The following is a 24,884-nucleotide window of genomic DNA, read 5'->3' on the forward strand; positions in this document are numbered from 1 at the left end:
AATTCTTACATACGCTTAAATCCACGATTCATCACCTGTCACGATGCCTTAGACCAGTGGCGAACGCAGGAAAAAAATTTGGGGGGTGGGGGGGAGTTTTAGGTAAAAAGACAATGTTTCATTATTTTATTCACAAATTGAAGTGTAAACTTCTTTAATTTTGGGCCATAACATTTAAAATCCTTTCCTCCGTCACGTCTATATCTCTATGGATATTCAAGAGAGCCATTCCGTTGAGGCGTGCTTCTCCAGTTTTATTTCTTAAATATGTTTTAAGCCTGCGAAGTGAGGAAAACGAGCGTTCACTTGAAGCGACAGATATAGGGATTGTTGCTCCAATCTTTAAAAACGATGCACTGTTTTGAAAATTTTTGCATCGCAACAATTCAACGCGTCTAAAAAAGTTTTGGATCTCTTTGTTTGATTTAACCAGTTCCTGAAAATATATTCAAAATTTTAGTTAGAAAATATAATCTGAAGAAAAGATTTTTAACCTTTTCCACATTCTAAATTCAGCAACGAAATCATCGGGATCTTCTACATCAGCGGACCCTTGCTTTTCTAAAACACGAACAATCTTCTGCAATAACGTCAAGATCTATGCATTTATTTGGCAAAATGTTTTCAATTTTGGAAAGCAGCTCTCGATTTTTTAAAAATCGTTCATTGGTTTGGTCCAAAAAATGATCTAAAAACGGTATATAAATTGATCTGCGGTAATATTCTTCCGGTTCGCCTTCATAATTGTCGCGATTAGTTTGCCGTTTCGCCAAACGCGGAATTTTGATTTCTAAATCTAATTCTGCGGCTATTGTTTTAACTGATTCAAAAATGAGTTTAAACGATTGTCAAGTGTTGCCGCGAGCTAAAAAAAATTAAGTAGGTATATGTTGCGGAGCAAAAAAAGTATCAAAAGCACAACCGTTGTTTTAAAGATTTTCATTTGAAAAATAAATAATAAGTAAAGTTGTGTATCTAATTCAACCAGTTCTTTCTGGTTGTTTTTATTAAAAATATAGACATTTTAGTTAAGACACTCAAGTATTTTTTTGCATATAGCATAATTTTTTTTTAATTTAAATTTATTTCACAACAGTTTGCTCATGGAACGAAAACTAAAAGTCATAATAAATGAGTTTTTATTTTTCCTTTATTATGATTAAAAATAAACTCTAAAAAAAAAGTAATAGAAACCTTATTGGTGACTTTTCAGTTCAGAACTAATTTTCAAAAGAAGTCCATTTTCGACTCACAATTCCCCTTAAATCTAAAAAATCCAGTTTAGCAGCCACAGAGTTATAAGGCAAAACTTACTTTGAAGTAAATTAAAAAAATATCTCTGTCCAGTTTATATTTTCCCACATTTTTACTACTATCCAGATAGTGCAATAGGTTTGTTTTTAGTTTAACATTTTCATAGTTTCAAAAAATTAAATTCTATCAGCAGAAAAGTATCAAAATAGGCCGTTTGTGAACAAAAAAGTATCAAATCACAAAATTTAGAAAAAAAAATGTTACAATTGTATCAAAACGGCAACGCTGTTAGTGACTAATTTATGCATTTATTTTACATATTCATACATCGTCGGCAGAAAGATTGCTTTGAAACCAACAAATTACAATTTTTCAAATGACTATGTAGAATTAAATTCTATTATTTAAAAATTCAATTAGTTTGGGGGGGGTTTTAACACCCTAAAACCCCCCCCCCCTGCGTTCGCCCTGGCTTAGACGTGTTTCGAAGCACAAATTATTGTTTACAGTCAAATTTTCATGTAATATTGAATGTATGCTGGTCCCACTAATGCTTATAGTTGTTTCAATCTCACGTTAGGTCACATGACGATCTTGCAACACCATTTCACGCACAGAATCAATAGTTTACGAAAAACTAACTGATTTTGGAATACTTTTCCGTAATCAATGTTGGAGTGATCTACGACAATATGTCCTCAAAGTTATAGATGCGAATTCGAAATATTTTCGAAGCTAGAAGGGAAATAGTGACCGTCTAGCAGATATATTAGCGCTTGGGCAGAAAGCGAACACTTTGATGCGCGATTTCTCGGTTTTTCATTTTTACGATTTTTCTTAATCGGCATTTAAAAACGTTATCTTCATATTTTTAAAAACATAAAATAAAATTTTTTTAAACAAAAAAGTCAAGTTTGAACATATTTTTAAATTTTACACTTTTTTGTGGAATTTTTTTAGTTCAACTAGAAGATAAATTATTAGAAAATATTAATCTCTTTGAATTTTCTGTTTCCGAAAGAAATTGCGAACTGCATCCTGCTCGCCGTTGGACAAATGCGCATGCGAAATATCAAAGATTTCGTATGCAAAAAATTTCTGAATGATGTTTACGTATATAATTATAAGCTCAAGAAATTTCGCTTTAATCAATTATTTCTTTCCGTCCCAAAAAAAATCCTCAAATCAAAAAAATCGAGTTTTTGAGGCCTCCAAAGCAGGCTCCCCCCTTAAGTATGGAAACAATGGGATCATTATTGGGTATATAAGGATTAAAAGATTGCCAACTGTTCGTAAAAAATTAAGAACATAAAGAAAAACTAAGAAATGAGGGCCATCCAAAAAGGATTAGAAAAGATCCAACATATGTTTGAAACCAGCTGCCGCCATTTTAGGATTTTCTACACAAGTTCATATAGTAAATGGGCATTAAACTAAATAGGTCATACAATCATGTCATAATGATTGAGATATGAATTATCTGATACAAATATTTTCCAAAAGATATAAACTAATATCTCTGTAATCGATTGCTGGTTTATCGGTTAAAGGCACATTAGTAATTTTGTCGTGTTGATAGCACAAAGAAGAGGAAATTCATTATTAAAATTTGGAACATACATACGTATATTAGCGCTCTGCACTTTTTGAGCTGTAATTTAATGCGAAGGCACTTCAATTTTGTATACACAAAAACTTGCCAGCGTCCGAAACCAACAAAATTCAAATCTTACACTTGAAGACTCTCAATATTCGTATATCCACCAACAAAAATGCAAAAACAATTTATAACCTTTGTCAAAAATTTTACCAAAACTCACTTTAAAAAAATTTGCAAGAGATAAAAATGCAGCACGAAACGCCCTAAAACCTTATTTTCTATACCGTGTGAGTGCAATTTGAAAACAAAAACAACTTTTAACACACATGAACGGAGGAGAAAGAGAGTCGGAGAGACGAAATGAGTGGAATGAGGTACATAATTGAGAGTGAGTATGAATATCGTTGCGCTAGCTGATGAGACCGAGGACATCCTAAAGGATATCGCATGATAATTTCCATTACAATAAAAGTGTCACAAACGTGCTGTCATACATACATAAGATAAATGAGCATAAACTCACACACTGATATATATTATACTTGTATATGTATTTGGTATATGCGGGGAAGACATTTATGGACAGGATGAATGTACCAGCAAACGCTTTCAGAATGACACATTAAAGTTAAGATCGACATATGTACATATATATAGAGCTTACGAACGCATGGTGCACATATTTCAATGAAATTCAAAGCAAACACAAATATGAGATATATTGTAGAACAACGCACAGGACCTTTCAACCAGTCTATATATTATAAGGAACGGAGATATATTATACATACATATTAGATGGCCAGAAATGCCCTCAGTCATTTATTAATTGACTAAACAATATTTTGTACATATGAAATAGATATGTGTAGCTTTAGTATTACTCTAAAATATCACTTTTGCCATAGGAAATATATTCAGTAGTGCAAGCTAACCTTACAAAACTGTCCACAGGGTCGAGAAACCCTAAAGGTTTTACTTCGTGATAGACTTTTCTGACTTTTTTTTGTATTAAATGACGTATTCGTTCATTCATTCTCTCCCCACTGAATAAGTGCTCAAAGCCAAGAAAGCTGAAAGGGCTGGAAAAGAGTTTACGATTTGGGATAAACTATTTGCTCCAAAGTTAGTTAGGTTATACACTTCCTCAATTATGTAAGTAAGCCATAATCATTTTGGTGACATAATAACTAGGCATAAGGCAGCCTTTTTAATTGCCGAACCGACCGTGGAGCTGGTCTCTAATGCACCTGCAGGCAATTCCAGATTAGGCAGCCAAACAGTAATAAAGACAGTAACCTCGTATCACTTATCGGTCAAATGTTTCTTGGGAAACAGGAGAGCAGTGGAAGTGTTGCCAAAAGCAAGCAACTTCACTTCTACTGGGTGCCAGGCCACAAAAACATGGAGGGTTATTAAATAGTGGACGAGATTGTCAAGAATGGTGTACGGGTAACTCCCGAAAACGTGATCAACATTGGGAAAGCCATGCATTGTCTATACGACGAACTGGTCAGAAACATGGTAAAGAAAATCAAAACCCGATTTAACGAGCTACCTGGGTGCAAAACTGCAAAAATCGGAAGTTCACAAAACTCCTACTTACACTTGATAGAAGAGACTAACTGGTCATTGTCTGGTGGCGAAACACGCCCACAGAATGAGGCTTTCAGATCGAGAAGACTGCAGAAAATGTCTAGAGCAAGGCATCAGCGAAACTCAAACTGGTCAATGCGTGGCTCATTGGCCTGCCCGACTAACCTAAACTTGACTATTAAATTAGAAAAGTTAAAAAACTTATCCAATGATGACACAGATGAAGGTTAAATAAATTCGTTATATAGTATATTTAGATTAGTAGGTTTACCTAACTAACCTCTTATTTGAATACCAGACTTTTCCCTTAAAACATGTGTGGTGCTATTTCCGATATTTAGAAGTTATTTTCAAACCTACATTAGTATGACTGTTAGTGACATGTACACCAAATGTCACATCAAAATAATAATTAGGTTACACGTTTGTTTTTCTGAAGTACATAAAGTGTATTAGGCGATTTTTATGACGAATGCAATTTTTCAACAAAGAAGTTCCATTAAAGTTTGGGTGCTTAATCACATTTAGGTTGTTGAAAAAGGCCTTCGGTGATAATTGTTTGTCGCGAGCAAGTATTTTTGATTGGTAGAAATTATTCAAAGAGGGTCAAGAGACGACGTTCAAAAAAAGGTCATTGACGACGAACCACGTCTAGGTCAGAGATCTTACTGACATCTTTGGAATATTGAAAGGATCAGTAAAACACATTTTTGAAGATCATTTGAGCCTAAAAAAAAGGGAAAGCACTATTAGTTCCAAAATCACCCAATTTTTTGGCGATGAGTTTTGGATCTATGCATTCCACCCGGAAGCAGACAATCAGAATAATCTCGTGGCAATGGTGAATCGAAGCCAAAAAAGCACGTCAGGTCAAAAATCAAGAGGATTGGAAAATCGAGTGCCAAAAGTGTATTGTGACCAAGGGGGATTACTTTGAAAGGGACGACATAGATTTTGAAGAATTAATTATGATTTTTAAAATTATGAACAAAGTCTTACTGTTATTTGCTCAAAATAGTATGACTCCACTCAAGAACAAATAAACTCTGAGTGCGATATTGATCAAAGCTAAGCGAATTCATTGATAATATAATGACAAATGCAGCTGGCTTAGACTGCGTTCGCAAACGCACTTTGTTGTCGCTCATTATCCAAAAATTCTCGGATTATGTCATTTATTGCATTCACACGAGTTTGCCAATTAGAGTCGAACAATTCTCTGAATTCGCTTTCCTGTCTTCTTCTTCTTAATTGGCGTAGACACCGCTTACGCGATTATAGCCGAGTTAACAACAGCGCCCCAGTCGTTTCTTCTTTTCGCTACTTGGCGCCAATTTATTCCAAGCGAAGCCAGGTCCTTCTCCACTTGGTCCTTCCAACGGAGTGGAGGTCTTCCTCTTCCTCTGCTATATATGGAGTCATGTGTATATTCACGCAAAATGAGGAAAGTGCTCTGATCGCCATTCACTTGGGAGTGGCCAGAAACGATTCTTTTACATGGCTCAAGCAGCTCACTACTTCCGGTCTTTGACCAAGTCTGGGTAGCCTAAGGACAGCCGTTCGAAGGCGAGCTAATGTGAGAAGGCGAAACATCCCCTACATAGGGTTGTGCGCTGGTTTTGGGACCCGCCACGTAAAAATCAGTACCAATGAAAAAGACAAAACAGCCTCGTATGAGAAACCCCCCTTTTGATGACGCTTTCCTGTCACATTCTGTATTTTATTTAGCCACCACCGATAAAGCAGTAAGTGTGTGAACGTATTCTTAGCAACACTAGCAAGCCACCTAGTCTCATAAGAATCGAAAATGATGAAATATAATAGCTTGTAACTTCAAAAAGGCCAGCTAAATGTAAATGGCATGTAAATCGTAAAGTAACTGCTGGCATTTGAAGATATAACCGGTTTCGAGATAGTGATTTTCATTACGTGAAACTTTGGTGGAAATGTGTTAGAACGTATAACTGATCAAAAACGGTTGATGGAGTAGTCAACGGCATCTATTACGTCTAGTTACCATACGAAAACGCTACCCCATTAAATTTCCGAAAGACGGATCAGGGCGAGAAGGATTACCTTAAAATGAGGCGGTCATCTTTTAAGTGGAGTTAGCCATGTTGAGTGCCGTGGACATTCGAAGAAGTACTCTCGACTTAAGACTCCGCTTGTAGAATAGACAGAGTCTGAGAAAGTCGATAGTAGACTTAACAGCTGCTCAGTTAGCTGGCTATAACATAACTATTATTGGAGATTGTACTTAAGGGGTTAGGGGTAGTCAGAGGCACGAAAAAATTAGAGTTTTCAGTATTTTTTTTTTGCATTAAATCATGTTATTCTACAAAAGTAGAGTTTTTTTTTTATTTGAAATTTTCGTGACTTCAAGTCAACACTTCCTATAATATGGCATTATTATAGGATGTGTTGACTTGAAGTCACGAAAATTTCAAAAAAAAATTAATTTCCAAAGTTATAGTTGTTTGTGTTGACCCTGTTCCAAAAAAAGGTACTTGCGGTGACAAGCATAAGTCCTTGGAGATTCATCTAAAATCAATCGGACAAAAAAAATTAGTTTTATAAATAGATAATCCTGGGCCTGATCGAAGGATTTTTTTTTTTTTTTAATTAACAAAATGGCGGCCTCAGGAAATTTTTTTCTAAATTTTTGCGAAAAAATAACTGTTGATTGGTCTTAAAAAATCGAAATTTTCGAAAAAATAAAAATCCTTCGATCAGGCCCGAGTTTATTATGCATTCTGTACGGGTTTCGAGTTACAGTTGCCACCGGTTCAAAAAACATAGTGTTGAGAAAAACGCGTTTAAAGTTTCACAGTAGCGCTTTGAAGTGCCCGAGCTCTCTTTGTTATTTGTCGAATAACTCAAAAACTAATTATCGGATCAACGTGAAATTCTCAGGGAATATTTTTAATATATTACACTTAACGAAAATGCAAAAAAAAATTAATTTTTTGAAAATTCTAACTACCCCTAACCCCTAAAGCAATCCAGTGTAGATTTATTTAGAAAGGTAAAATTATGAGACTATTCCTTAAGAAGCTCCAAAGCAATGAAAAAATCAATTTCATTTTCAATCTTATTTTTAAATATCCTGGTAAGATTGCTAATAGCCTATCAAAATTTCTAAAAATTTGGGCTGAACCAAAGGGTTTGTTTTAGGGAGTACTACTCGTTTCGCCATTCCAACTGAAACAGATATCTGTATAAGAAATAATATGAAAATCAAAAACAAAAGCAACAAACCACACCACCACATATACACAAGCCTTCGAACTAAATCCCGCAAGAAAATGATCGAGGAATCACACAATGCAAACGCAAACACAAAAAAGAGAAACTGCAAGATGTTATAAAACGAAAAGCTTTAAATCTATTTTCATAAGAATATTTTACACAAAGCATATCCCAAATGGCATGGCAAGCTGCAGCCAACAACAACACCAATAACCAACTGGACCAACCTCAACAAACTGAGAGCCGTGGTGGCCACCTTGAGTACCTCGCTTACGCTATGCTGGCGCACACACAATTTCCATTCAGTTGCTTGGGGAAATTTAAGTTTTAATTGAAACACAAACAACAAACAAAAAGCAAAAACAGCACAAACAGCAATAGCATATAAAAACAACTTTATATATAATATTCGTATGATTGTTGCTATTGTTGTAACTATCATTGTGCGCAACTATGTGCTTGTAGTTTTTGTTGTTATAGCAAGTTAATGTTCATTGTACCACGAAGGACACTCTCGAAGGAGCAGCGCATAGATAGTACGAACATGCATTGTATGTATGTATGTATATGTGTGTATGTATAGTGTGTGTTCAAAGCGGAAGCAAAACAATTGAAGAAGCGCAAGCACAAAATGCGAACTAAATTTACAGTAAAGCGGTAAATATATTCAAAACGCATAAACACAAAAATGATAATTCAAGAAAAGTTGCTGCCAATGGATAATAATAGGCAGCGCAAGCAAAGGGATTTAATAGAAATTATTTACGAACAACAAAAACAATGCCATATTACTTCCGTTTTGCGGTTTGCGGCGCCATAAAACGGCCACAGTCGAAAATATTTCAGGTGCAATGAAACTTTTTTACTTTGGCACTTTGAGGCGGTTGAAAAAAAGTCACAGCGAAAAGTTGGCAAAACTGGAAACCACCATTGAAGATGCCAGTCAACGAAGCAAGGCGGAGTAGCGGCAGCAGCTAAGACAATACGAAGGAAAACGACGACAAAAATGGGCGAAGAAACCAAAACCGCATGAAAAGTTATCGAAAAGCGAGAAGCTTTGGATTTTTTTCTACACGCTGTGTATATACATACATATGTATGTGCGTGAATGTAAGGATGTATGAGTGAGTGTAAGTATACATGAGTGTTTGAATGTCATGTGTGAATGTGTGCATGAGCGGAAGCGGGAAAAAATTTATAACTGTCATTATGTTGGACTTATATCGGCCACAAGCGCACACAAACCCACACAAACACCAATATATACATAGAAATATATTTCTATATGTGTGAGTGTGTGTGTGCATTCGATTGTCCATCCATCCTTCAGGTCGTTCATATCGTCAAAAACTTGGCCATATTGTTTGAATACGGCAGCATCGCCACTTTTGCAGATGAGTACTACGATAAACCGTTATTGTAACGTACTCGTACTACATAATGGCAGTTGTCCTCGGTCGGTCGTTGTTAGTTTGTATTATATGTACATATATATGTAAGCACATTCATGTATTTAGTTGTATATAGTGTGTGGAAGTAGTTGTAGTAGTGTGTGTTGTTGTTGTAGTTGTAGTTATAGTAGTAGCAGTAGTAGTAGTAGTTAAAGTTTGTATTTGTAGTGGTGTCAGTGTAGTAGTTGAGTATTGTCGAAATGGCGCATATGGTCGCAAGTGCGTAACGGTAATTGTAGTGGTGCGGCTAGTGATGGTGCGTGCTAACGTACGTTTTTGTTGTTGCTTTTGTTAGTATTGGCATTCATAGTAGCAGTACAACTACAACAACAGTTACGTGCACACTACACTCCCATTCTCTGCCTTCTCCCTAATGTCACTGTTGTTGTTGTTGTTATTGTAAGAGCATAATAATTTATATAATAAGCGTATGTTTGCGCCCACAAATGGACAGTTGATTCTTATTACATTTTGGCGCTTTGTTTTGCAGCGCCTTTTAGATACATATGCACACTCCGGCCCCCCACAACACCCCGCATCAACGTTAATGCCACATCTAGTGGCAGCAAGCACAAAAACTCCCGTTAGTCGTTGGTAGGAGGCGCACTTCTGGGCACATCTGCTCGCCCAAATAGCAATGCTTCTAGGCGACCTTGCTGTGTCTATGTGTTTGTGCGCCCAACCTAACCCGAAAACTGTTTGCCAGTTTGCCAGTTTGCCACATCGCCACACTCTGCCATACCCAACACACTTCGCACACAATTTCCTCCGTGGACCACAGCATTGCGTATGCCACTCCATGTCGCTACCCGCCAGCCGCTTTCACGCTTAACACTGCCTTTTCGGTACGTTTGGTGTGAACGAAGCAACAGCTTCAGCGCCATTAAAATAAAATATCTTTATTTTATTCCGTAAATTATTACCCACAGAGGCAATATGTAATACGCACTCATGCACACACACGCCCGACGCATTTATTCGTGACATCGTCACATATGCACATTGTCGACTCCTTTTTTAATCCTTGAAATGTCAAAGCATGAAATCAATTATAATGCAACTCTCATTCAGTAGTAAGTAAGTAAGTATCGAGCTTGGCCGAACGCGCGCCTTTACGCACACTTAACTTTGGCTGTGTGTGTGTGTGTGTGCCTGCATTGACTCCCACTCCAAAGTGCGCACTCTCGGAGCGCAGCGCTCGCATGTACTCTCGCGCGTAAGGACACACGCTCGTCAGAACACTCACAAGTCTGTGCTCTCGCACGTAAGGACACATTGTACGTGCTCTCCTATGTAAGCGCTCTCATTGGTAGAAAACATTGCGCTCTCCTGCAATGTGTAGTAAAAATATTTGCATGCAATTATCGTCTCACTCACACTAACGCTAACTGTGAATTGCTTTCTTTCTTCTGTCTCTCTTGCTGCACACCTAAATTCGCTCACGTGCTTGCGCGCGCTCAACTGCATCACGCTCATTATGCATTCGCTCCCATTATTTCGTATGCGCTCTCGCCATCATGTATCCGCTCTCAACACATTACTCGCTTTTAATTTGACCGTTGCGCCTCTGCAGCTCCGAAAATCCGCATGCCAAAACAGTTTACTTCCGTTTTCGCCGAATTTCTGTGAAATATTCGAAAATGTCAAATTTCGAATGTTTTTCATTGAACGCGTACTTTTTCGCCTCATGCTTGCTCCCTATCAATGTTTTCAGCTCTTGGGGGTTGAAGCGTACAACCCATCCCACAGTCAATATATTACGAATTGTTTATGTAGCTCTACGCGCGTGTGTGTGTGTATGCCTGTGTGCGTGTATTTGTCGCTTGTACACTGTCGGCACTAAGCGGCGCGCCTCTGTCCTTAATGGGACACCTGCCAGCACCAGCCCCTTGCAAGCATACCCCCACCGGCCGTTCGGCTCACAAACAACGCCTGACTAACGGCGGGGTCGCGGTTTGGCGCTTACGAAAAGAAGCCAGCGTAGACGAAGTCGAGTATGTCGTGTTGGGTTTAACTCGCAAACACACTTACGCTTGTATGAATGTGTATGTGTACGTGTCCGTTCCCTTGGCTTTGTTGCCTGCCAACCCGAAAACATTGCTTTGCTCGCCCGACACATAAGAAATTGTGGTGTACAGAGATTTTCTCATTCGGCATTGTGGGGCTGCACTGCAGCAGCAGCAGCAGCCGAGTAAAAGAAATGAAACGATATGTATGAAATATATATGAAACGACGAAAACGACTTACAATTCAATGCTCCAGCAAAATTTCCGCACATAAATTTTCATATGTATTCACATCACTGCCGAAAGATATTTATTTCGAAAATTAATGGCCTTTTCCATGCTTCACACACACACATTCGTATTTCTGCCCAAATTTTTTTCGCTGTTTTGTTAAATGAATTTCGCTTTAGAAATTTAATTTCATTCCTTTCGTTTTTCCAATATACAATTCACTTTTCACACTCGTTTCACATTTCTTGGTGATTTCGAAAAGTCCAGCACAAAAGTATTGCAATTTTGTAAGTATGAAATTCCTCTACTACACGCTTTACCAAACCAAAGCCAAGGCGAGCAAATGCCGAAAAAAGTTAGACGTTTTCAAACCGAATTTCACTACCCTTCCACACTTTTTCGTGCTGAAAATCGGCTAAAACTCACTTCGTTGCACATTTCCAATGCGTTTCCATGCATTGCTTTCGGCCTTTTCACAATCTTTTATTCAACTAGCGTGAAATTTAATTTTTCCTCTTCACCATTAAAAAAAAACTCACTTGGTTGTGCTTTGCTGTGCTGTAGTGGTATGCTATGTGCTTAGGTGTCACGTTCACTGCGTTTGACCAGCGCCTCAGTTCGAAAAGGCTTCCATTCGCGAGGGGTTTACGCACCGTACTAAATGAGAATCGCATTACGCTGCTGTGTGGCATAAATTCGCATTCAATGCATTCGTCACTCGCCGTGGGCGCTCACCCTCACACAAACCGTTTGCAACACACATGCACCGTTAGTCGAATTCCGCAACACAAACGGCGCTGTAAAACGAACTAGTTCGCTCGATTTTGCCCACCCAGAAAGACAATGGTGGAGAGCATTGGCTCTTGAATGAGCACAGATTACTTTTGGTATTCGAAGTCGACGAATGCAACTCTTAAGTACGCATCCGGTTTAAAAGATAAATATTTTCGAATATGAGTTACCAGTGTTGATATTTCCTATATTTTAATTATTGTTATTCAAATAATTTTAATTATTAATTTTTATACGCTCTAAACTTTAGAATAATTTAAATCATAAAAGTTGTGCAGAATAATGAAAATTTAATTTAATGCTAAAAAAACAATATCGAAGAAGTTTTAGAAAATGAAGAGAGCGGGTAATATCGGTTACAGTATAATTTAATGCCGAAAATAGATGAAATCGGTACAAGAACTACCTAAGATTCCATATAAAGGGTGCTACAAAAACGGTTTGGCATATCAATGAAATTATTTATTTCTGTGAAAGTACATTCGATGCCATTATGAATGGAAATCGATTTCTTTTACAGGACCACCACGGGCACGTTTGCAGAAGTTCAAACGCTGAACGCAATTTTCGACGGTTTTCAAGCTTAAATCGGCCGATAGTGCGGCAATTTCATGTTCGATATTTGTAGGAAGTCCATCAATTGTCGCTGGCTTGTTGGCATGAACCATAGACTTGACTTAGCCTCACACGAAACAATCTAACGGCGTCAAATCGCACGACCGAAGCGGCCAATTGACTGGACCATTTCGTAAGATAACACGTTCACCAAACTAAGTTTTCAATAAATCGATTGTCACATTCGCTGTGTGGCTTGTGGCGCCATCCTGTTGGAACCACATATAGTCTAAGTCCATATAATGCAATTCGGACCAAAAAATATTCGGTTATCATTGAGCGTGCCAGTCTTGATCATCACGGAAGAAGTACGGCCCGCCGACCCATAAACCGCACCTAACCGTAATTTTTTCTAGATGCAGAGGTAACTCATGGAGTACGTGTTTATAGTTGCCTGACCAATAACGCATATTTTGCTAATTGACGAAGCCATTCAGCCAGAAATGAGCCTCATCGCTGAAGATGATTTTTCGATGAAAATCTGGATAATTTTCAAGTTGTTGCTTAGTCCAATTCACGAACATACGACGATTCTGGTGGTCAAGCGGCTTCAGTTCTTGCGTCAATTTGATCTTGTAAAGATGTAGGCCAAGATCTTTTCGCAAAATTCGCCACAACGACGTCACAGATATGCCTAACGCTTCAGAACGTGTGAGGGACTGATTTCGGTCAACCTCAATTGATGCGCTAGCGGTTTTCTTCTTTGTCTTACTGGCACGGGAAAATTTTGTACTGTGCCTATACAACAATATTTCAAAAATAATGAAAGCAGTTCGAAAACTTCATACAAAATATGGGCGGTACAGTGTTTAAACATTGTCAACTGTCAACAAATTTTGAAATGGCGGCAAATTTAAATATTGCTTTTAGGAGATTGCAGTAGCAGGGCACAACTGTGAGCTCACATTTTTTATAAAATAGCCGTGGCCTCATGTACATATCTCCCAAACTATTCAGGCGAAAATAAAGAAATTTGATTAATACAATTTTCTCGCACCCAAGATGGTACGAGAGGGCTTTTAAGGGAGCCGATGTTAAAATTAGACTATGAATGTGGTAACGCCTACATTTAGGTAAAATCACATAACCTTCCGGACATACACGACCTGATTCAACAAAATTAGGTATATAACATTATCTTGACGAACCTACAATGATCACAATCGGATCACAACCACGCCTACTTCCCATATAACACAACTTTAACTTCCATCCGGTTTTTCTATTTTCGAGTATACAAATTGCTTTAAGGTATAAATTTCTATCCATCCATCTCTAGTTTAAAAATTGTCAAAATCAAGTCCCCAGAAATCCATTTGTCAAAAATGAGTTGAATCGAGTGACTACTTTTGTAGCCACCATATACCTAATATAAAGATTTTCAAACGTCCAGTTGACTTTATGCCACCTATATCAGCCAATGTGGGAGCCATTACATTCAGTTAAAGACCCTGTTACAATCGCCAACAAGGATCTCAGTTTTCACTTAATGATCAGAAAAATCTTTAAAATTCGACGAAGTGCTTTAAGCCTATCACAAATTTCTTGAAACCAGTTATATCAGTTTCGACTATTTCTCCTTAGGCCTCCGTGATTCTTCTTCTTTATTGGCGTTTACGCGATTATAGCCGAGTTAACAACAGCGTCCCAGTCGTTTCTTCTTTTCGCTATGTGGCGCCAATTGAATATTCCAAGTGAAGCCAGGTCCTTCTCCACCTGGTCCTTCCAACGGAGTGGAGGTCTTCCTCTTGCTCTACTTCCCCCGGCGGGTACTGCGTCGAATACTTTCAGAGCTGGAGTGTTTTCGTCCATCCGGACAACGTGACCTAGCCAGCGAAGCCACTGTCTTTTAATTCGCTGAACTATGTCAATGTCGTCATATATCTCGTACAGCTCATCGTTCCATCGAATGCGATATTCGCCGTGGCCAGCGAGCAAAGGACCATTCATTTTTCGCAGAACTTTTCTTTCGAAAACTCGCAACGTCGACTCATCAGTTGTTGTCATCGTCCAGGCCTCTGCACCATATAGCAGGACGGGAGTAATGAGTGACTTATAAAGTTTGGTTTTTGTCGAGAGAGGACTTTGCTTCTCAATTGCCTACTCAGTCCGAAGTCGCACCTGGCAAGAGTTATCTTGCGTTGGATTTCCAGGCTGACATTATTGGTGGTGTTTACACTGCTTCCAAGATAGACGAAATTATCTACGACTTCAAAGTTATGACTGTTGACGTGAGAGCCAAGTCGCGAGTGCGGCGACTGTTTGTTTGATGACAGAAGATATTTCGTCTTGACCTCGTTCACTTCCCGACCCATTTGCTTTGCTTCCTTGTCTAGTCTGGAGAAAGGTGTTGAGGCCGATGATATCAATATCTGACAATACAGAGTGCAAAACAGTATTGATCGACCTGCCATATATATATGTATTTATAGGCATGTTGTGCCCTTAACTGCTTTCCTCAGCAAGGTATCTAGTCAATTCCTATATTACAAAATGTTCGATTACACACGAGCTTAACCCTTTCTTACTTGTTTATTCGCAAAGTTTTATGTTTTTATTTATACTTATATTTTTAATTTTCCCTTTATTTAGTATTTTACAAATTAAAAACCTCCGTTGTCCCTAATGTAAAGAAGTTATAAGCAGATGCACTGTTTTGTGTACATTAATTAGTTTTAATAACCTTATCAATCTCTATAATTAGTAAAAATTGTGGTTCGTATGCTCGAAATTGATAGTGGCAGGTGTTATCAGCGTAGGCAACTAAATCGCTACTTTTGAACTTTTGTGCTTGTTTGAGTGCCGGATTCAGACGTCTATGCTTACGAAATATATTTGATGAAATCCAAAATAAAATAAAGAATTAATTAAATATGATTGTAACATGGAGCTCAAGGCGAAAATATTGGCTTGTGAGATAAGACAAACTCTTAAATATTCATACACACTTTACATTAAATATGATATAAGCTTGGTAGCAACATGTATCTTCATAAAAATTCTAAATCACTCTATTTCCATATATACATTTTTACACTCTTGCAACATTTTGATAGCGAGTTTAATACTTTTGTTTACCTAAAAAAACTAATCGAGATAGATATAGGGTTATGTATGTACATACATATAAATAAATAAATGGTCAAAAATGCAGACACGAGTTCTTTTAAGTTTTGTGACTTGCTAATTTGAAACAATATTTTGTGACTAAAATAATAAGTAAACGTTTGGGGTCACTCTGTATGCCGTGCACAAACTGCCTTGCCGACCAGAACAAGTCGGCTTTAAGATAGGTTGTGAACACTGCTAAGGTAGCTAAGGCAGTCGAACCATAAAAATTTGTGAGAGCAGTCAGAGAACGTTTAATATAGAGAAGGTTCAACCAGAGAACGTTTAATATAGAGAAGGTTCACCGCGTTGCCAAACTTACGATATTTCATTTTTTGGAGGGGTACTCTTTTCTATAAGCGGATTTCACCAATATTTAACAGGAGCGTCGAAAATAGCAGAATTGAGCATTTTCAGTGTTAAATGAGAAAAATGATGCTAATTTCAATGTTTAGAAATGTACGCTTACAGATTCGCATATTTACAATGCGCAAGCGACTATGTTTATATTTTATAGATATTCTCCATATATTTGATAACAAAGCTCATACATATGTATGTATGTATGTATATATGTATATATGTATGTGCAATTTGACCTATTTTATGATAAATTCCATTAAATCTGTTGGAATTTATAATAAAGTCATATTTCCATTATTACCTACATAAATATACATATGTACATACCTACATACATACATAGATATGTATTGGGCATTAGAGGTTTTGATAACGTTTTGAAAACCAAGCCGACGCACATATTCGCATATGGATGTAATTATGTGTACATATACTAAACAGATTTTTAAAAACCATACCCGTAATGATAACATTTTTTTTGATAAAATCCCGTTTTGATAAAATCTTAAAAGTCATATGCATATAATCATGTGTATATGTAAACAGATTTTAAAAACCGTACGCATAAAGTTCACATATTCACATACATATGTATGTATGTAATTTTGTGTTCATGTAAACAAATTTTAAAGAATCATTCGCATAATGTTTGTAAATTTGTCTACACACAACTTTATGTGTAAATATATACACCCATTGTTTCATACATAAACTCCGTTGTCACGGACAACCAATGGCCGAACTTCACGTTTTGTCAAAAAGTCAATGTGTTGTTGGTAGAAAATCCGAGCTGTACCAAAAAAAATCAAACGATTGTCACCGCTTCCCTTGCCGCTGTACAGCTTCGCCTACAAACCAGCGTAAATATGTATGTTTGTGTGTGAGCTTGCATACATATCGACGCAGCTGCGAAAAAATATTTCAGAATTACAAAATATTTTTCACATTCCTTGACAAATACAGTCAATCCCGGTTATGTGCCACATTCAAAGATACAGATATTTGTAGTTTGTTAAAAATAAAAATATAATATGGTACATAAGCGAGTGCGGATACTTAAGCAAGTGGTCCTTAAAACAATAACTTCTATGTATTTCAAAAAAACAAACCGTGAGATGCAGCAAGATATAATATAGGCTGTTATGAGTGATGAGGGAGGGATTTGATTTTCATTTAAGCGGAGTACTACTTAACCGGGATTGACTGTACACAAAAATCAGAAGAATATTGAATATTTTCTTTGAAAAATTTATAGACTTGAAATTCGACAAATAAACTATGTTGTCTATTTTATTTTAATATTTTTTAATACTTCTATTTGCGGGGTTGTCACTTTTTCCTTCTCATACATTTCAGAAATATATTCAATTTATGATTTTTAGCTTTTGAAATCGTCGCGAAAAGACGCTTGTAGGCAAGGCATGCTCGGGGAGATGTAATGGCGTCTGCTTTTATGAATGAATCGAATATGCTTTTTGAAAGTACGTTTGCGTTCATGAATGAAAATTTTGTTGTTGGGTAATTTACTATAAATTTTGACGTCGGCAATTTGGCTGCCATATTGGTTTCTGATGCTTTTTCAAACGATTGTTGGTTTTGTAAAACAATATTTGTAATTTTTGCGGGTGACATATCCACATGTGAACGCATGTGAGTATATATGTTGTGTATGCATTGTTTGTGTGGGAATGTCATACGCACATATTTACATGTGTACTCATATTGTAAGTATGTATGATGATTTTTGAGACTATTGTTTTTTTTCCAGAAGAATGTTTGTATTTTTTGATTTACATGCGTACGCATATATTATTTGTGTGAGAATGCCATACGCACATACATACATATGTGTGTACGTAAATATAGAGCAGCGCGCGCCTTTTTATATTTCTGATAAATGATAATTTTTTGATTTGAAATTGATTTGTACTTGCATACATATCTGCAGGATAGATGCGTATGAAAGTTTGAAATGATAAGAGGTGTGATTTACATACATACATGTATTATTATTGTAATATATTATGATTTTAGGATATTACGATAATATTTCATATATATGTATATATGCATATACATACATACATACATATAAGTACATGCATACGAAATTATATAATATTATCAAAGATAAGAAATATTTCTAAAAGGTAGCTTTAATTTGCACGTTAACTACAAATATTGTTGTGGAAACTGCATAATTTTATAATAATATTATCACTTTTGCATGAATTCCAAAAATTCGCAAAATGATATTCTTATCAAATGATATGATTGCATGTAAACGTATAAAAATATAAGCCAAGAGGCCAACATGCGTCTGTAAAAGCAGTGTATATTTCTGAGCATAATTTTCATTGAATTCTCAGCTCTGTTCACTCATTTCTGTTAAAATTTCTCCTGCCGAGCCAAAAGTGGTGAAATCCACTAATAGGATTTTGTTAGCTCTTGACAGTTCACACGCTTGTCCGTAGTTGAACCTTCTCTATATTATACGTTCTCTGTTTAATATTTAATAATATTTAATAATATTAAACGTTCTCTGTACATAATGAGCATTAAATGATACCAATGTAAATTTTTAGACAATCAATAATTATGGAATAAAAAAATTCACAAGGGTGGTACACATAACCCTGGGTATGAATGACTGTGAGAATGTATGTACATATCAATTTCTAAAATAAAAGGTCAACTATTATTATTACTATTGTAAAATCAACTAAATGGATCCTAACAATGCGACAATAATCGATATTAAAACTATTTTTAAGATTTGACCACAAAAACTTTGGTCTGTTTTTACAAAGACTAAATAATAAAATAAACACCTTTGTTAAATAAGAAAGACTGATATTCTTCGTATTCGTTTCGACTGTCTGGGAAAAAAATGGCCGGTAAATACTGATCTGTAGGACAGCCTAATCGTAATTGTAACCTTACAAGTATACCAGAAATTCTCGGATATTAATTTTTATTAACTTCGGTCGTACTATATCCTGTACTACACACGCTAATGGAGGTTATACTTAAACAAATGTTTTAATAAAACACCGAAGATAAGAGCAGCTTCGTTAACTTTAGCTTTTTGGAAGTACCGTCACGGACAATGGAGTCACTTGCCTTTTTTGCTGTTAAACCTCTATCTAAACCGAGGAAGCAAAACGGTTGTGTTGCAAACTAGAGAGGCTTGATTTGAAGCGGTTCCATTGAGCTCAAAAATAGTATTAATTTCTTATTTTGACTCAAATAAAGGCGGGTATCGCAAATTCAGGTCTCGAAACATCTTATTCTTATGTTATAGTTAGTAATAAAAAACTACTGATATTTAAAGTATTTTTATGTAGAGGTTTGTTAATTGATTTCAGCTAAATTCAACGAAAAATGTCTCTCGAAATTCGAGAGATTTGTGAGAATAACTTGTTTAGCTCCGTATTTTTCTTTACCCTCACAGTGCTAGTAGCTCATAGTATGCTGAACTAATCACTCCCCACGCAATTCTCTCCTGACTGAAAAGACATTTTAAGTCACCTTTATGGTGTGCTTTGCTGACAGATTTCCATTTAGCAGAGGGCAGACATTGAAGTCCTGTCAAATACTCGTCGGACAATACGGACTAAAGTCGTGACGGAATCTGTAATAGTAAATGCTGCCTTAAGCTCTGAGAACCCGCGCGAATTCTTTTGCATGTCAATGGGCGGCATACTGGCTATTATGTACTTCCTTCAGCAGCATTACTAGATATTGTTCGGCAATCACTGATTATGCGACACTGCGTTTATTGGTCCAGCATATGATGTAATCTATAGAGAAAGGATCTATAGAGTAAAATTCGCCAGCTGACATAATTCTTGCTAAATCATAAGGATTTTATTCTGTTTACTTGAAATGTACTCCGGGTGGTCATTAAATTTGAACGTTGGGTCCAATATAACTTCCGTTGTGGTTGTTAAGTAATCTCACTATCATAGTGCTTATAAGCATGCATTCCGCCTTGTGATCGGCCAGTTCTAAGCCAATCGAGGAGAATCATTGGCACAAAGCGTATATCCACTCCATGGCAATCTAGGAGTTTAAGGCTATCCGCGTGTTCGATTAATTTCACTGCTTGTGGTTGGTGTCTCTTTAGCACTCCATCTCACATCAGATCCTATAGAAAGGACCTTAAACCGAGCCTTACTGTATTTCACTTTTAATATAGCAGCTTTTGGTGTCTTCAATATTTCGAATATTAGTCTTATGTTTTCAAAAACTTCACAACAATGTTCATAAATACTTATTTCATGCAAAGCCATTCTTAAGTATGTTTACCCATTTCCTGGACTGAAAGCAATCTTCACATCTTACTGCGTATTTTGCAGTTCCAACGACATTGTTTAGTGTATCAATGGCGGATCTGAGTTTCATAAAGTCGTATTATCTTTCTGATAGCTTTTTGATTGCCAACTCCAAGCGTTTTCTTATTATGCTTTCGTACACTTCTTGTTGGGATGTAGAGCAGGTCGCCTCCACGCTGGTGCATCCTGGGTAATGCTAAATGGCCTGGGGCCTTACAACTCCTAGACGACTTTAGCATTGAACTGGTTTTAGAGTAGGTTAAACTTATTTGGATCTGGTTGAACCCTGGACTGGTGGTGGCGACATTCTGGCACCTGAGTATGATGGGGTGACACCCATCAGAAATGGCTGCGGGGATAATGTCGCAACTGCCTCCGTTCCGTTAAAACCATGGCAGGCGTCAGAGTACGTTCCCCTCCCCGTCGTCGTTAAGTTGGCGTGGAAGGTGTAAGTTGAGAGGACTCCTTCCTTACGCTGTTCGGCTCTGAACGTACTGCCTCATAAGGGCGTATGTCAACCCTCGCCTTGGCCTCGTCACAGAGATAACCTTGGGACCATAAAAGGCGACTACCTTCCGGGGGACGGCTAGCGGCTCTGAGTGGGGACCTTTTTAGCATGGACAAGTTAGAAACTAACATTGACGGAGAGGCGACGAATGGAGATGAAGGGATGTTGAAATCGACACCCAGACTCGTCTCAGGCGGGGCTGCTGCTCCTGTGGCGACGAAACCGTCGCTGAGTAGCTGCAGCGAGAAGACAAGGACCCCGGTAGGAGTCTTCTCATCAGGCGGCAGAATGGGGGGAGCCGGCGCAAAACCGCCGGCAAAAGAGGTAGTTAAGGGTGGAGCCTTCGTGCACGGCGGAATCGCTAGCACCAGCAGAGGAACTTCTGATAAAATTATGAAGGGATCCACAGGGGGCATTAGCAGGGGAGCTTTAGCTAGAAAGCTGAAGTCGGACCGTCGACTGGCAGCAAAAATCGAATGGGCTAAGAAGATCCTGAGTGAGAGCGAGACCGATAGGGCACGACTCGAAACGAAGGGACCCGAACCAGCGATTAAGCCCCCATCACATCAACAACCGATGAAAATGTTAAGAAAGAGAAGAAAATCGTTGCTAAAGATTTCGGGATATCAGTTGGCTCATGTCATGCAATTTTTTGGGAAACTTTGGCATGGGCATGGTACGAGGTACGAGTATATTCTATCTGAGGGGGATTACTTTGTAGGCGACAAAATAGAAATTGACGAATAAATAAAAATTTTTTTCAGAAAAATTAAAATTCACCTTATTTTTAGAACAGATCTCGTATCTATGCGTTGAAATGCTTATTGCATATATCTAACAAAACCACTAAAGCTATATCATTCAAATATGATGTGAAGAAATCTTTATGGAACCTTCTGAGAAAGTACCTGTTATTATGTGAGACATATCATTGCAAGTCAAATAGAATCTTTTACCGAAAGTTGTTTGCTGAATATGTAGGTCAGTGTGTAAAATATCTTCATAGAATTAAGTGAAACATGTTTCCTGCGCATACTTGATTAATACAAAAAGCTAATGCGATCAGTTGATGCCTTTCTTAACCCCAGTATACCCGATATAAGTAGTGATCTGTGGCCGTTCACCTGACTTTAAACCGTTTAGTTTGGTAACTATGTGTGATTGTTTAACATAATTAATTGAATATGTTTTCTTAGGCATAATGTTATTTAGCGCTAAAGACAAACGAAAGGTCTAAGCCTCATATCCCTTCTAGTTGACCTTTTCCTTATGTACTCATTACATTAAATCTCGACCTTATGCCTGTTTTATATCACATATGTATACATACTTATCACATCGTATATCGAACTTAGGACTTCGTAAAAAAGTTCATAACACCCATAGAGAAAAGTGAGAGACTCTATTTATTAATGGTCCGCGTGACGATCTGTGTTGATTTATCCATGTCCGTCTATCTGTATATATGCCTCAGCTCTTGAGGTATCGATTTGAAAATTGCTCAACGTTCTCTTCTATTCAAGAAGATGGTCATTTAGCGAAACCGCCGATAATAGACCACTATAGCATATAGCTGTCATAAGAACTGAAATATCAAAATCAAGTTCAAGCTCTTCTATGGTAACTAATTTATTTGTGAAGGTTATTCCAGATCAGTTCCATGCCGAACCTTAATATTTTTGAATAAATAATGAAAAATTTGCCAGTCTTTAGCTTTTTGAATCATCTACTATTGCGCTGTACAATGGAGCAAGTCAATTTACAGGGAGCCAAAAAAACTGAAAAATTGCGTATGGGGGAAATGTTCTATAGATCATTCTGAACAACTTTGCCTAAGAGACTGCGGATCTCAAACCGGTTTCGACCCAGCAATTTTTAGGGCGGAGGTTTCTAAGGATTATAAAACTTTGTTTGTCAGTTTTTGAGATATCCAAATGAATGTTACTAGGTAGTTGCATCTTGATATTCTATTGATCAGTTGCCAAGTTTTCACATTTAAGGCAAACTGACATAAATATCCTTATGTAAAGAGTGTTCTATTTCCGGGTCCTTTAACTTTCTAACTTTTTTAAAGAAAAAATACAGTAACTACAAATTTAATGAGGAATGTTTATTATCATTCGAAAGAACATTTTTTGGCATTTAATTTTTGAAGATTAACTCTTTTTATCTCAATTTTCGATGACTCGTTCGAGCATTTCGACTTGAAACCGCCGAATGACACACGAGATCTTTTGATCCAAAGCCTGATCGAAGCGGGATTGTCCGCATAGACTTTAGCCTTTACATATTCTCCACAGGAAAAAGTCTAATTGTGTGATGTCACACGATTTTGGTGGCCAATCGACCGGCGCAAAACGTGAAATTATTTGCTCATCGAAGTGTCCACTCAATAAATCCATTCATTGATGCGATGTGGGAGTGGCGTCGAGTTCACGAGTTTCATTTTGACGCATCAAATAGTCGGTTATCATGGTGCGATAGCGGTCGTCATCTACGGTTACGTTATCGCCAGCATCATTTTTGAAGAAATACGTACCGACGATTCCACCAGCCCACAAACCACAACAAACCGTTGTTTTTTTCTGAATGAAATGACAGCTCTTGAATCTGTTCATGTTGCTTTTCGTCCCAAATTAGACAATTTTGCCTGTTTACATACCCATTGAGCCAGAAATGGCCCTCATTGCTGAATACGGTCTTCGTGTACACTCTCAGCTACGACTACTATTTTCTTCACCGCGTGCTGGACAATGGTCTATTCGGTCGAACATTATCCAATAATGATGCTGGGTCTAGGTAATTGTGTTGCGAATAGTACGCTCAGGCTTATTAAGTTGATCATATGTGGAGCGAAGCGCGCTAAACACAATCTTTACAGGACGTGTATTTTCAATTTGTTCAAACGTAAGTGTTCCATGATGAAATGCCAAACAATGCTGACCAAAAATGGTATGATATGTGGAAAATTGACACAAGTCTCGCGTGATCTGTCAAGAAAAAAGTGCTATTGAAAAAATTACCTCTACTTGGATCACCCGATATATTCCCCTGACAATGCAAACGAAGTTCTGCGATTTCTGGAAATCCAATGAAATGAAAAATTCCCGCAAGTTGCGAAAGATCACAAGATCTCTATTGCTCGCCGCTGTTTGCAATGAAATTAAATTGCAACATGTTTTACTAGTGCTCAATTAATTTGCATGTTAAAGCAAATGTAAATACATATATTTGTATGTATGTATGTATGTATGCATGCGTGTGCATGTAAATTCAACAATAAATAGCGCGAAATGATTAACCAACCGATGTGGTAGGTAAAAGCTCGATATGAAGCATTTAAGCGCTGCGATGCCAACTTTTTATTTCATTTTCGCTAAACGTTCGGAAAAATTCCTTTACCAACTTGGCCAACGCCACAACAATGTGCAAGTGGAATTGAATGCGCACACATACACATAGGCATATGTATGTGTTTTGTTGCTATTATTGTATTATAGTACAAATAGTAGTCAAACTTGTAGCTGCGCGCCATAATGAGCTGCGCTCAGCCGAGCCGAGTGGATGATGAAAAGCCGTTGCACGAAAGGTCAAATGCAATAAATTATGCCACTTAAAGCGAACAGCAGCAAAGGTGATCGGACAACTGCCCGCAACGTTGTTTAAACACGTACATATGTATGTGCGTGTGTATTTAGCAAGTGTATGTCATATATGTATGCAAATGCGGGAATGTGTGCGAAAGTGAGTGTAAGTGTGTGTGTGAGTTGTGT

General features: G+C 37.4%; 1 protein-coding gene across 2 annotated transcripts in view; it reads right to left on the reverse strand.

Moving 5' to 3' along the window:
* LOC126752530 (voltage-dependent calcium channel subunit alpha-2/delta-3) overlaps positions 1 to 12,030 on the reverse strand; it is a 131,698-nt gene extending 119,668 nt beyond the window's left edge. For both annotated transcript variants that reach the window (XM_050463411.1, XM_050463409.1), the window contains exon 1: positions 11,399 to 12,030. The gene's annotated coding sequence lies outside the window, so the exon portion shown is untranslated. The remainder of the gene's footprint in view (positions 1 to 11,398) is intronic.
* Positions 12,031 to 24,884: the final 12,854 nt, after the last annotated feature.

This window comes from Bactrocera neohumeralis, chromosome 3 (assembly GCF_024586455.1).
Source record: "Bactrocera neohumeralis isolate Rockhampton chromosome 3, APGP_CSIRO_Bneo_wtdbg2-racon-allhic-juicebox.fasta_v2, whole genome shotgun sequence".
Lineage (NCBI taxonomy): Eukaryota > Metazoa > Arthropoda > Insecta > Diptera > Tephritidae > Bactrocera > Bactrocera neohumeralis.